The sequence below is a fragment of the Galeopterus variegatus genome, unplaced genomic scaffold (assembly GCF_000696425.1).
Source record: "Galeopterus variegatus unplaced genomic scaffold, G_variegatus-3.0.2 Scaffold11279, whole genome shotgun sequence".
Classification (NCBI taxonomy): domain Eukaryota; kingdom Metazoa; phylum Chordata; class Mammalia; order Dermoptera; family Cynocephalidae; genus Galeopterus; species Galeopterus variegatus.
In genome coordinates, this window is record NW_007737390.1 from 17,292 (window position 1) to 28,490 (window position 11,199).

At 37.3% G+C, this 11,199-nt stretch overlaps 1 pseudogene; it reads left to right on the forward strand.

Moving 5' to 3' along the window:
* The first annotated feature begins 4,725 nt into the window (after positions 1 to 4,725).
* Positions 4,726 to 5,518, forward strand: LOC103610531 (annotated as a pseudogene).
* Positions 5,519 to 11,199: the final 5,681 nt, after the last annotated feature.

Consider the following 11,199-nt stretch of genomic DNA (forward strand, 5'->3'; position numbering starts at 1 on the left):
TATTGGCAAGGTTGGTTCCTTTTTTTTTTTTTCTTTTTCTGTGTCCGGCAACAGATCGCAACCCTCAGTGTCGCCCCCGGTCCCCCGTACCGGACCGGGACCGGCAACGGGATCGCAACCCTCGGTGTTGCTCCCGTGCCTCGCTCAGCCAGTGAGTGGGAACCGGTCTGTATGTGGGATCTGAACCCTCGGCGGGAGCGCCGCCGCGCTTCCCAAGCAGTGCACTATAGCAGTGCGCCACCGGGCCGGCCCCAAGGTTGGTTACTTTTGAGGGCTCTTAGGAAGAGAATCTCTTTTACATATCTCCCTTAGCTCCTGTTGAGTTTTTTTTTTTTTTTTTTTTGGCAATCTTTGGTGTTCCTTGCTTGAGGAAGCAGCACCCTTATCTCTGCCTTTATCTTCACAGGGTGTTCCATGTGTCTGCATGAGTGTGTGTTTGTATGTTCAAATTCTCCCTTTTGTAAGCACACCTGTCATATTAGATTAAGGGCCCATTCTACTCCAGTATAACCCCATCTTAACTAATTGAATCTGTAATAAGTCCATTTCCAAATAAGGTCACATTCTGAGATACTGGTGGTTAAGGCTTCCACACAAGAATTTGTACAGGGGCACAATTCAACCTATAATTATTGGAGAAAGGTAAAGACAGAATGGAAAGAGGAAATGGAGACAGTGAGTGCAATAAAACACTCCTTTGTGGGTTTTTCCATAAAGGGAGCAAAGAAATGGTACAGTAACTGGCATAGGGAAGAGGGGTTAAGAGTATTTTTTCTTTTTTTTTTTTTTTGCATTTTGTTTTGTTGTATTTTCAGGATAGGATATGAAGAGGTCTTCAAAACATCCATAGAAAGACGTGTAAGTTCAGGGAAAGTCTTGTATTGTATTTTAATTCTATTTTTCCACAAACTTTGTGAAGAACCCTTGTATATCACCAAGATGATGCATAGGTAGGGCTGATTAAAGAGACAGGAAAAGTTGTTATTATAGGTGAGGGAGAGGAGAAATTCTAGAACATTAAGTAAACAATGAGGAATGGGACCTAGTGCCCATTGAAGTGGCTGGCTCTAGGTAAAAGACAAATCGTTAACTCCTAGAAACAGATGGAAGAGAATGTATATACAGATGCTCTAGCTGGGTATATGTGGTGGCAGCAGTCTGTGAAATTTTACTTCTAGTCACTTCATTTTTTTTTTTTTTTCAGTGAAGCAGAAAACAAGGTTTCCAGCTTAGAAGGAAGATGGGAAAGAGATGATCAAGGTTTGAAGAGCCAGGACAGGTATGAAATATTCTTTCAGAAAAGAGGAAGAATGATTGAACTAGGAAGTATATCATGCTTACGGGAAAGCAAGCATTACCAGCCCCATTGAAATTAATGGTCCTGAATTCAAAGTAAAACCAGAGACATGGTTGTGTGGTTTTCTTCAGCCATGTTTAGCTTTAAAAGTGCAGGTCCACATAGGCAAAAAATTGGAATTTACCAAAATTTTGTTCTTCTCCAGGTGAATATGGCAGTGAGCATGAGGGAGGAGAACGGAATTGCATGCAAGGGAGTAATTGTAAGTTTACCCCCATGGAAGTCTGAGCCTGGATAAGGCGGTCAGGGGAACAACATGTGGGTGAGAGACAGTGTAATGATGGGAGGATCCATGGGTTGGCAGCCCCGGGGCAGGAGTTGGCACCCTGGAGAAAGTGAACTGAAAAGGTAGGAGGCTGTGGTCAGTAGGTAAGCTGCCTCAATCAAGATGGCAGGGGAGCTGCAGATGATGGTGATGACTAGGTCTAGAGTGTGATCATAAAAATGAATCTCTGAGTTAAGGCAAAGATAAAAAGTCTTTGGAATGGAGACATTGAAGGAACTGAGAGCCCAAGTTGATTGAAGGATCATTAGATATATATTAAAATAAAAGGGTTCAGACAGAAATCCGGGAGTGTGGAGCCAAATCTTAGAAGAGTGAATAACAGACCTGAGAATGAGTGGGTCAGAGCAGAAATGAGGAGCAGCGAATAACAGAGTCTGTGGACGCGAGAGTCTTCATGGAGGTTTTAGATGGGCAGGTGGGAGGAGGGTCTGGGACTGGCAATGAACAGCATGGAGGTTTCACCGCTCTCCTGCACACCTTGGTACCTGCAAGGGGTATGAGAGACGAACGTGCTGGGTTACAAGGGAAGAAGGGTCTTCAGAAGAGCCAGAGCCAGATTTATGTTAGATCAAGAATGTAAACTCAATGTTTGGAGAAGAGATTTGGGTTACAGGGAATTTTGCTGACAATAGACCATTAATTCCAGAGAGCATGGTGGAAGCTTCCAGCACTCGTGGAGGGGTGGATAATGCAGCAGAAAGGTGCATGTGAAGAGTCTCATGGGGACTAGAGGGCACTGGCTTAGGTATGGCTGGAAGTGTGGAATTTCTCATGGTTGTGGCTGTATTTGTTTCCTAGGGTACCTTGAAGTTTCAGAAACAGACTGGGTTGAAACAAGAGGAATGTATTGATCACAGTTGTGGAGGCCAGAAGTCCAGAATCAAAGTGTCAGTGTCTGTGATGGCTGTAAGGGACTCTTTCCTTGCCTTGCCCAGCTTCTGATGTGTGGCGACAGTCCTTGGCATTACTTGGTTCACAGATGCATCACTCCAGTCACATGGCTGTGTTCTCCCTGAGGGTCTTCACATTGCCTTTCCTCTGGTTGTGTCTGCCTCAGTGTCCAGATTTCCCCTTTTTATACTGATTCAGTCATGTTGGAATGATTAGTGCCCACCCTAAGGACCTCATTTTAACTTGAATATTTATGTAAAGACCCTATTTTCAAATAATGTTAATTTCTGAGGTACTGGAAGTTAGGACTTCAACATATTTGGGGGAGAGGAGTACAAAACCATTTACTCTGTAACAATGACATAAAGAGGAAGGAAGGGCATACAATTAGGTACTTAAGGTAAACAGGCTGGCCAGGCTGTGGGCCGCGGGACATAGAGGGGTGGGCGTCTAGAGTTATTTTTTCACCTATTTGATAAAACAGAGACGGTTTGGAAAAACAAGTGCTTATTCCCGGCCTGTAGGGCTCCTCTTTGCATGTAACTGAAGGATCCCTGAGTTATTCCTAGCAGATTATTTCTTAGCAATTTCCAATGAATTTTGAGGAATGTTCTCAAATAGCACATTCTACTTTGAGTTATGCTAAACAATCACAGATTGACTTTGATCAGCTCTTGAATTTACTTTCACTAAGCTTTAAAACTGAGCTTGGCATATCAAATAATTCACCCACAGCAGATTAAAAAGAATCTTTTTCCATTAGTTTCATTAGTTCCACTATTTATCTAACTCTAAGTAATGACTTCGTTAACTTCATGTGCATAGCTGTTGCTCATTACTAAGCAGCCAATTTCTGCAGTGGGGAAATAAAGAATTCTAGGCAGGGAAAATTGATTGGACTGAAATCCAGGTAAGCCAAATGTATTTCAGAAATTGAAAAGCCACCAATTATCTGGGATGCAAAATGCTCTGTTAAAAGACTGTTCTAAATCTGTAATTTCAGATGTCTTTTGCATAGGGTTTATCTTCTGTCCTTTATACCTATACTTAGGCATGTTCAGGCTGAGCTGACATTAAATAAAGAATGAACGGGATCCCTCTCAAACACAGCCTGTGCACATTCCCCGAGGGAAGAATTTTCACAGCCAAGACTGGGAGAGGTTCACACACTAATAAAGTGACTTCTTCTTAATTATTTTTATATTAATTCTTACATCAAGTTAAAAATCTCTAAAGCCGATGAAGAGGCTAAGTATATGAATTAAATTATTAAGAAAAAATTGCCAGAAATATAATTTTAAAACACTTGTTTGTGTTATCACCTTCTTTTAAAATTATTTTATTATCTAGTTAATACAGTGATTTTTACACATAGAGAAAAATTCAGAGCAAAATGAGCAATTTGGTAGTCATCCTTCCAATCTTTTATCAGTGCACCTGTATACAAGAAGGGTGCACACAAAACACCCTCCTGTAACATATAGTTCAAATAAATTATATTTATTATTGTGCTGTTTGCTCACTCTTCTTGACTATATCTTGGAGAACTGTTTACATTAATGCTTATCATTCTACTTTATTCCTTTTAGCTGTCAAAGAGCATTCATTTAAGTGGAGGTTTATTTAATCAGTTCCCATTGATGAATATTTCACTAGTTTTCAATTTTTTCCCTAGAACTTATAATACTGTAATCCCCTCCTCTGCACATTCCTGTTTTAAGTTTACATTTATTTCCCTGGACTTGATAATGTAAACTGTTAATTTCCATAGAATACACATTTTATATTTTAATGGATATTGTCAAATTGCCTCCAAAAAGACTTTCTAAATTTAGACCTCCACCAAAGGTGAATGAACATAGCAGTTTTTCCATGTGCTTGAGAGTTCCGTTTCATAAAAAATTATTTTACCAATGACATGGAAGAATTTGTGGGGTTTTTTTTTATACTTTAATTTATCTTAATACTTCTTGAAGTCTAGTGAAGTAGTACACCTTTAAAATGCTTATTGGTAAATTATAATTATTTTTCAGGGAATTACCTGTTCATATTCTTTGATGTCTATAAAAACTCATTTTTATAGAGTTTATTTTTTTCTTATAAATATGAAGAATTTCTTTATAAATTTTAGAGACTACTTTTGTCTCTCTATATTGCAATTACATTGCCTTTTGGCTCTCTGAGCAGCACCATGGCAGTTGGCAAGAACAAGCACTTTACAAAAGGTGGCAAAAGGGGAGCTAAGAAGAAAGTGGTTGATCCATTTTCTAAGAAAGATTGGTATGATGTGAAAGTGCCTGCTATGTTCAATATAAGAAATATTGGAAAAACACTAGTCACCAGGACTCAAGGAACCAAAATTGCACCTGATGATCTCAAAGGTTGTGTGTTTGAAGTGAGCCTTGCTGATCTGCAGAGTGATGAAGTTGCATTTAGAAAATTCAAGCTAATTATGAGGATGTTCAGGGCAAAAACTGCCTGACTAACTTCCATGGCATGGATCTTACTCGTGACAAAATGTGTTCCATGCTCAAAAAATGGCAGACCATGATTGAGGCTCATGTTGATGTCAAGACTACCAATGGTTATTTGTTTCGTCTGTTCTGTGTTGTTTTACTAAAAAGCACAACAATCAGATATGGAAGAATTCTTATGCTCAGCACCAAGAGGTCCACCAAATCCATAAAAAGATGATGGAAATCATGACCCAAGAGGGACAGACCAATGACTTGAAAGAAGTGGTCAATAAATTGATTCCAGACAGCATTGGAAAAGACATAGAAAAGGCTCACGAGTCTATTTATCCTCTTCATGATGTCTTTGTTAGAAGAGTAAAGATGCTGAAGAAGCCCAGGTTTGAAATGGGAAAACTCATGGAGCTTCATGGTGGAGGTAGTAGTTCTGGGAAGGCTACTGGGGATTAAACAGGTGCTAAAGTTGAGCGAGCTGATGGATATGAACCACCAGTCCTAGAATCCATTTAAAATTCAGACTGTTAATGGTGACAAATAAAAAATCCCATATAAACATGGAATATACTACAAAGGCATATGTACTTCACAGGGCCTGGTTTTCCAAAGCCTTGAAGTTTCAAATATTGACCTTGCAAGGATAAGAAATTTCCCTCAGGCTATAAGTCTCTGGTGTGAGATAAAGAATTGTGGCTCAAGGACAGACTAGTTATTGATTGTTATGTAAAGATATCGAGAAACTGTAGAGGGAGAAGGAATGTTTGCTAAGATCAAGCTGTTGTTGATAGGAGCACTTAATTACCTTACTGGAATGTCATCTGGCTTGTTTCGCTGAAAGTTACCAGCCTATACTCTTAAACTATAACCCCACCTTTGTTCCCTTCCTGTAACTTCCTGGTCTGGAAAATAAATGCAATTCAGGGTTAATTACCCAAGGAAGGGATGCCTCTCACTTGAGCACCCCAAAGGGAGATTAACCTCTTTGGGGCTTCTCACTGCTCAGAAGAGTTGGGCTTTGAGTAATCCTTTGCATCTCGGTCACCCAGGGGAAGTGGGGTGACAAATCTGTGGGGGGTGAAGCAACACAAAGCAACATATAAAAAAAGAAATTATACTTTCCTTGTTATATATTACTCTTTTTATTTTGCTTAAGCCTTCTTTATTTGTGCAAATATTTTGTATTTGTGTGCATACAAGTATATATATTATCTTTTTCCATTTTTTTATACTGCTTATTTTGACCTTCCTTAATATAATGAACACACTTCTATGTTTTTGTCCTCTTCCTTACCTCTTTGATCCATCCTCTTGGAATTTATTTTTCAATTTAGTATTGAGTATGGAATATTTTTTCAATATGCAATCCCAAAACTTACTTGGCTGCTCCATTACAATTTATTGAATAGTATATATTTTCACCAATGACTCGAAGTGCTACTTTGTGATCATCTTTGACAAATGTTTATATAGGTCTGTTTCTGAACATTCAGTGCTATACTATTGTTCTGTTTTCTTTTATTCTGCTCTAATAACACACTCTTTTAGTGACCCTGATTTTGTGTTCTGCATTGTCACCTGTTAGGCAATTTCCTGTAACACTTCTTACTTTCTCTTTCCAATAATTTATAAAATCAGTTGTCAAATTCCATAAAAGTCTTTTTGAGTTTTCACTGAATTTATAAATTTATGAGGGATAAAATGACACTTTTGAAATATAATTTTCCATTCAGCATCTTGATAGGTGCTTCCATTAACTGAGATTAAGTATTATGTTTTTCAATTATACTTAATAGATTACTAATTATAAAATATATCACATAATTATAGTTTTGATTATTAATTTGTGTTTTGTAAACATTGTGTTGCTTTGTGAATGGGATATTTTCCATCTCATTAAATTTTTAGTTGGTTATAAATACGTGTAGAAATGTATTAATTTTGTTATTGATGATATATTGAGTACTCTTGCTGAACTTTCTTCTCAATGCTAATTAGTTTGCAGTTATTTGTTTTTATTTTTAAGTAGAACATCATAATCTCTGCAATAAAAATAGCTTTGTCTTTTCCTTACAATATCTTTTCTTCATTTTTCTTTATTGCTTCAGTTATTGAGTTGAAAGACACTTTGAATTGTTAACAGAAGGTATAAATTTTTGTGTATTCCTTTATCAAGTTTTGGAAATCCTACATATTGGATTTTTAAAAATCTTAAATGGACATTAAATGTTCCATCTCGACCTTCTCGTTTTATTAATTGTAAAGCTGTACATAGTTTTCTTTCTTTATAGAAACCCCCACTTTCTCTTTTCTTTATAGAAAATAATAGATGTCTATTATTTCCATCTTGTGTTATTTTTTATTCTTTCTCCCTTTTTCTTTTATTAGATTTCCAACGATAGGTCCATCTTTATTGGCCTTTTGACAGCCAATTTTTGGTATTTATTACTAATATGGTTTTTGTTTATTTGCATTTGTATTTATTTTAAAGTCAGCTACTTTCCATTTTTTTTCCTTATTATTTATTTCTACATCCTTTGGATTTATTTTTCCCCCCTAATTTCTCTAGCTGAGAGCTATATTAGTTTCCTAGGGCTTCTGTAACAAAGTACCACAAACAGGAGGGCCTGAAACAACAGAAATTTATTCTCTTATAGTTCTGGAGGCTAGATTCAAAATCAAGGTATTGGCAGGGCCATACTCCCTCTGCAAGCTGTAGGGGAATAGTCTTTCCCAGCTTTTGGTGGTTTCCTGATAATCTTTGGCATTTGTTGGCTTGCAGGTTCATAACCCCAGTCTTTACTTCCTTTGTCACATGGCATTCTCCCTGTGTGTGTCTCTCTGCCATCACATGGCTGTCTTCTTATAAGACACCAGTCGTGGGATTAGGGGTCCACACCACCCCAATATATCTCATTTTAACTAATTACATCTGCAATGACTCTATTTCCAAATAAGTTCATATTCTGAAGTACTGTGACTTAAAAGTTCAATGTACCTTTTTTGAGGGGACAGATTCAACTTATGACAACCACTTAGTTTCGTTACCATTAATTTGTTTTCATTTCCATTGATTAATTCTATAAATTCTCATCTAAGTATTGTTATGAACACATCTCATAAGATTTTATATGTATCTCAGAGAAAATTATGCTCAAAGAAAGAGCTCTGTTATTACCCAGTACCTGGGAGATAAATATATTTCTCTTTAGAACTAGGGAAGAATTTTTCTTCATAAAAGTTATCAGAGGAAGAATACAGAGATAAAAGGATCATCTGTAGAGGATATTGGAATATACCAAAAGATAGGAGGAGAGGTAGGATGTGAAGACTAATGTAAATAAAAATTAGGATGTTTGATATTGAAATATCATAATGGAGATGAAATGTGAGGCAAGTAAATGTGTCAAGAGGTTGATAGAATACTGAAATAGGGGAGGAGCAGAGGCAGTACTGTAGAGCCGATCACACAGGCAGGTGAAATTGAGTGATTCTAGCAAATGGTAGTGCCTCTCCCATGACACAAACCATGAGCCCTGATGGAAGCCTCCAGGTTGGTACTGGCAGGAGTAAAGCACTGCTTAGTGTAACATAAAATTGAATTGTAGGAAAGTTTCCAGAGTGAGATCTCAGTGGAAACTAAATTGCTTACTTATTTAAACTGTATGGAAGGTACAGACTAGATCTCAAAAATAACATAATTTCAGAAATATAATGGGGACACAGCAAGATCACAGATGAATTCTATCATAAAGATGCTGGTCTGTTACTTAGCTGCTCTGTCTCGGGCATGAATACCTTACATTCTTATTGCTACGTTTGAAAATTTGCCCTAGAAAGAGATTTAGACTGAATCTGAAGTTGCAATCAAGTGGTTTAGCAGCCAGTACTGTATCTGCTAGACCTGAGAGGCACTTACAAAAGATTTCTTAAAAGAAAAAAAATGAGTCAGTGGTCCCAGTTTATACAGAAATCTTCGGGGATTGAAAGGAAGTAGTGGCATCTAATTCGAATGCAGCAGTATGCCCTAGTAGCTCATTTACATGCATAGTATTGAATTATATAAGAAATGCAAAAATTGTTCAAAATACAGCAGGGACTTCTGGAAACCTTGAACACTCTGCTCACCTCAGTTAAGATTTTTAATGGCTATTTTATGGCAACCAAACGTAGCTCTAAAGTTGATCATTTAGACAGGATCACCATGAATAATTCCACCGCTTTTTGTGTGTAATCTTACACCTAGCTATGCAAACAGCTTTTAAATCTCAATAAATTAGATGGTTACATAATACCAGGAAATTTAAAGCAAACAAAACATCAAATGTGTAATGACAGTACTATTTATCATATAAAATTTAAACATGTCCTTGATGTATTTACACTTTGAATTTATACGTATAATTCATTCCAAACTGCAGGAAAACCCAAGAAAGCATTTATGATAATACAGTGTGTGCTTCAAAATTATGACTTGAAGCTTCTCAGTACAATTCTTTATTATATTATTTTATTTAGAGTAGAAAAAAGAGTCTATAAACTTATTTTCAGAGTACAGATTGCTATGTCAAGACTTAGCTCGCAGATTAGGTAGAAAAACAGCATTAAAGTACTCATTTTGTATTGTACTCCATATCTTCTAAGAAATTCTGTTTGTAGAATTATTAAAAGAACAAGAGCTATTGCAATGCTTTTATTTTACACTATTACAAACTGCAGGAATCTGACCCATCAGGAAATAGCAAAGGAATCACAAACGAAAAGTAGATTCATTGCCTTTGTTTATAATGCAGTGTATTGAGTGAATGCTAAAGTACAAAAGATTATGCTGCTGAGATCTGAACCCAAAATGCACTTACTTCTGGCATGTGAACTATTTTTTCATGGCGTATGATATCTTATTTATTCAGGTGAAATTATTCTGAACTTTCCATAGCACATATACAGTTTTGGGTTTTTTTTTTTTTTTTTTGAGACCGGCTGAACCGTGCTCAGCCAGTGAGCGCAGCTGCCTTCCCTATATAGGATCCTAACCCGTGGCGGGAGCACTGCTGCGCTCCGAGCTCCGCACTCTCCCGAGTGTGCCACGGGCTCGGCCCCACATATACAGTTTTTGAATTTTTCAAATAAAATAAACAGTGGTTTGAGAAAGATGTTTTCATTATTATGATCACTTAAATGATATCTCACAGTCTCATCTTCTTTCCTGTCCTTAACAACCTAATTCCCCTTTTGTTTACTATTTTCTCTTACTGAAAACAGCAAGCGTCCAGTGATCTACCTATACATATGTCTGTCTGTCTTTCTATCTACCTATCCATCCATCCACCCATCTATCTACCCACCCATCTATCCATCTATCCATCTGTCTATCGACCCATCCATGTATCTATGCAAAACTGGAAATTTAAAAAAAAAATCAAGCATCCTCTCCATGGCTCTAACTCTTGTCTTGGCAAAACCTTATCCATCTCGATTTTTCATTCTCAAATTAGATGGCATTTCCTCAGAGAAAGCTTTCCTGACTATCTCCTAATCTAAATTAGGCTTCCTTCTTCCTTCTGATTAGTCTCTATCCTAATCAATTTTTACTTCCAGAGTTTGTAATTTTATATTCTTTGTGCATTGCCTCTTTTATCAAATGTCTCTAGAAGGACTATAGATCATCTTGAGTTTACATACTACTTTGCATATAGTGGGCCTGCAATAAATAGTTCTTAAATAAAAATAAAATGAATAAATGAGTGGAATTTTGGAAACTCGATAAAAAATAAAGATTAAATGAGTTATTGATAAAACGTGTAAAATAGTGACTATCACATAGTAAGTGCTCTATAATTTTTTATTTTTATTTGTTTATTTTTTCCCCCAAAACTTCATTGTCTCAAGAGGCAAAATGTCATTGGTCTCTGTGGGGCACCTGGCAGGGTGGAGAGAGACCTGGGGTGAGTCTGGGGCATCCAAGGCTTTTATAAAAAAATACTATAATTACTTTATTGGTATCAAAAGAAAACCCAAGAGAGGCTGGAGGAGGAAGCAGAGAGGGTGGAGGGAAGAGAGAAAGGGAGTAATCAAAACCTTCAACCACTAATAACGGAATGCAGGCCGGGAGGGAAGGTGTAGGGGAAGGTTGGGAAGGTGATACAAAAAGCTTAATGTGACTCCCCAGATGCTCCTTGGGGGGGGGGGGGGGGGGG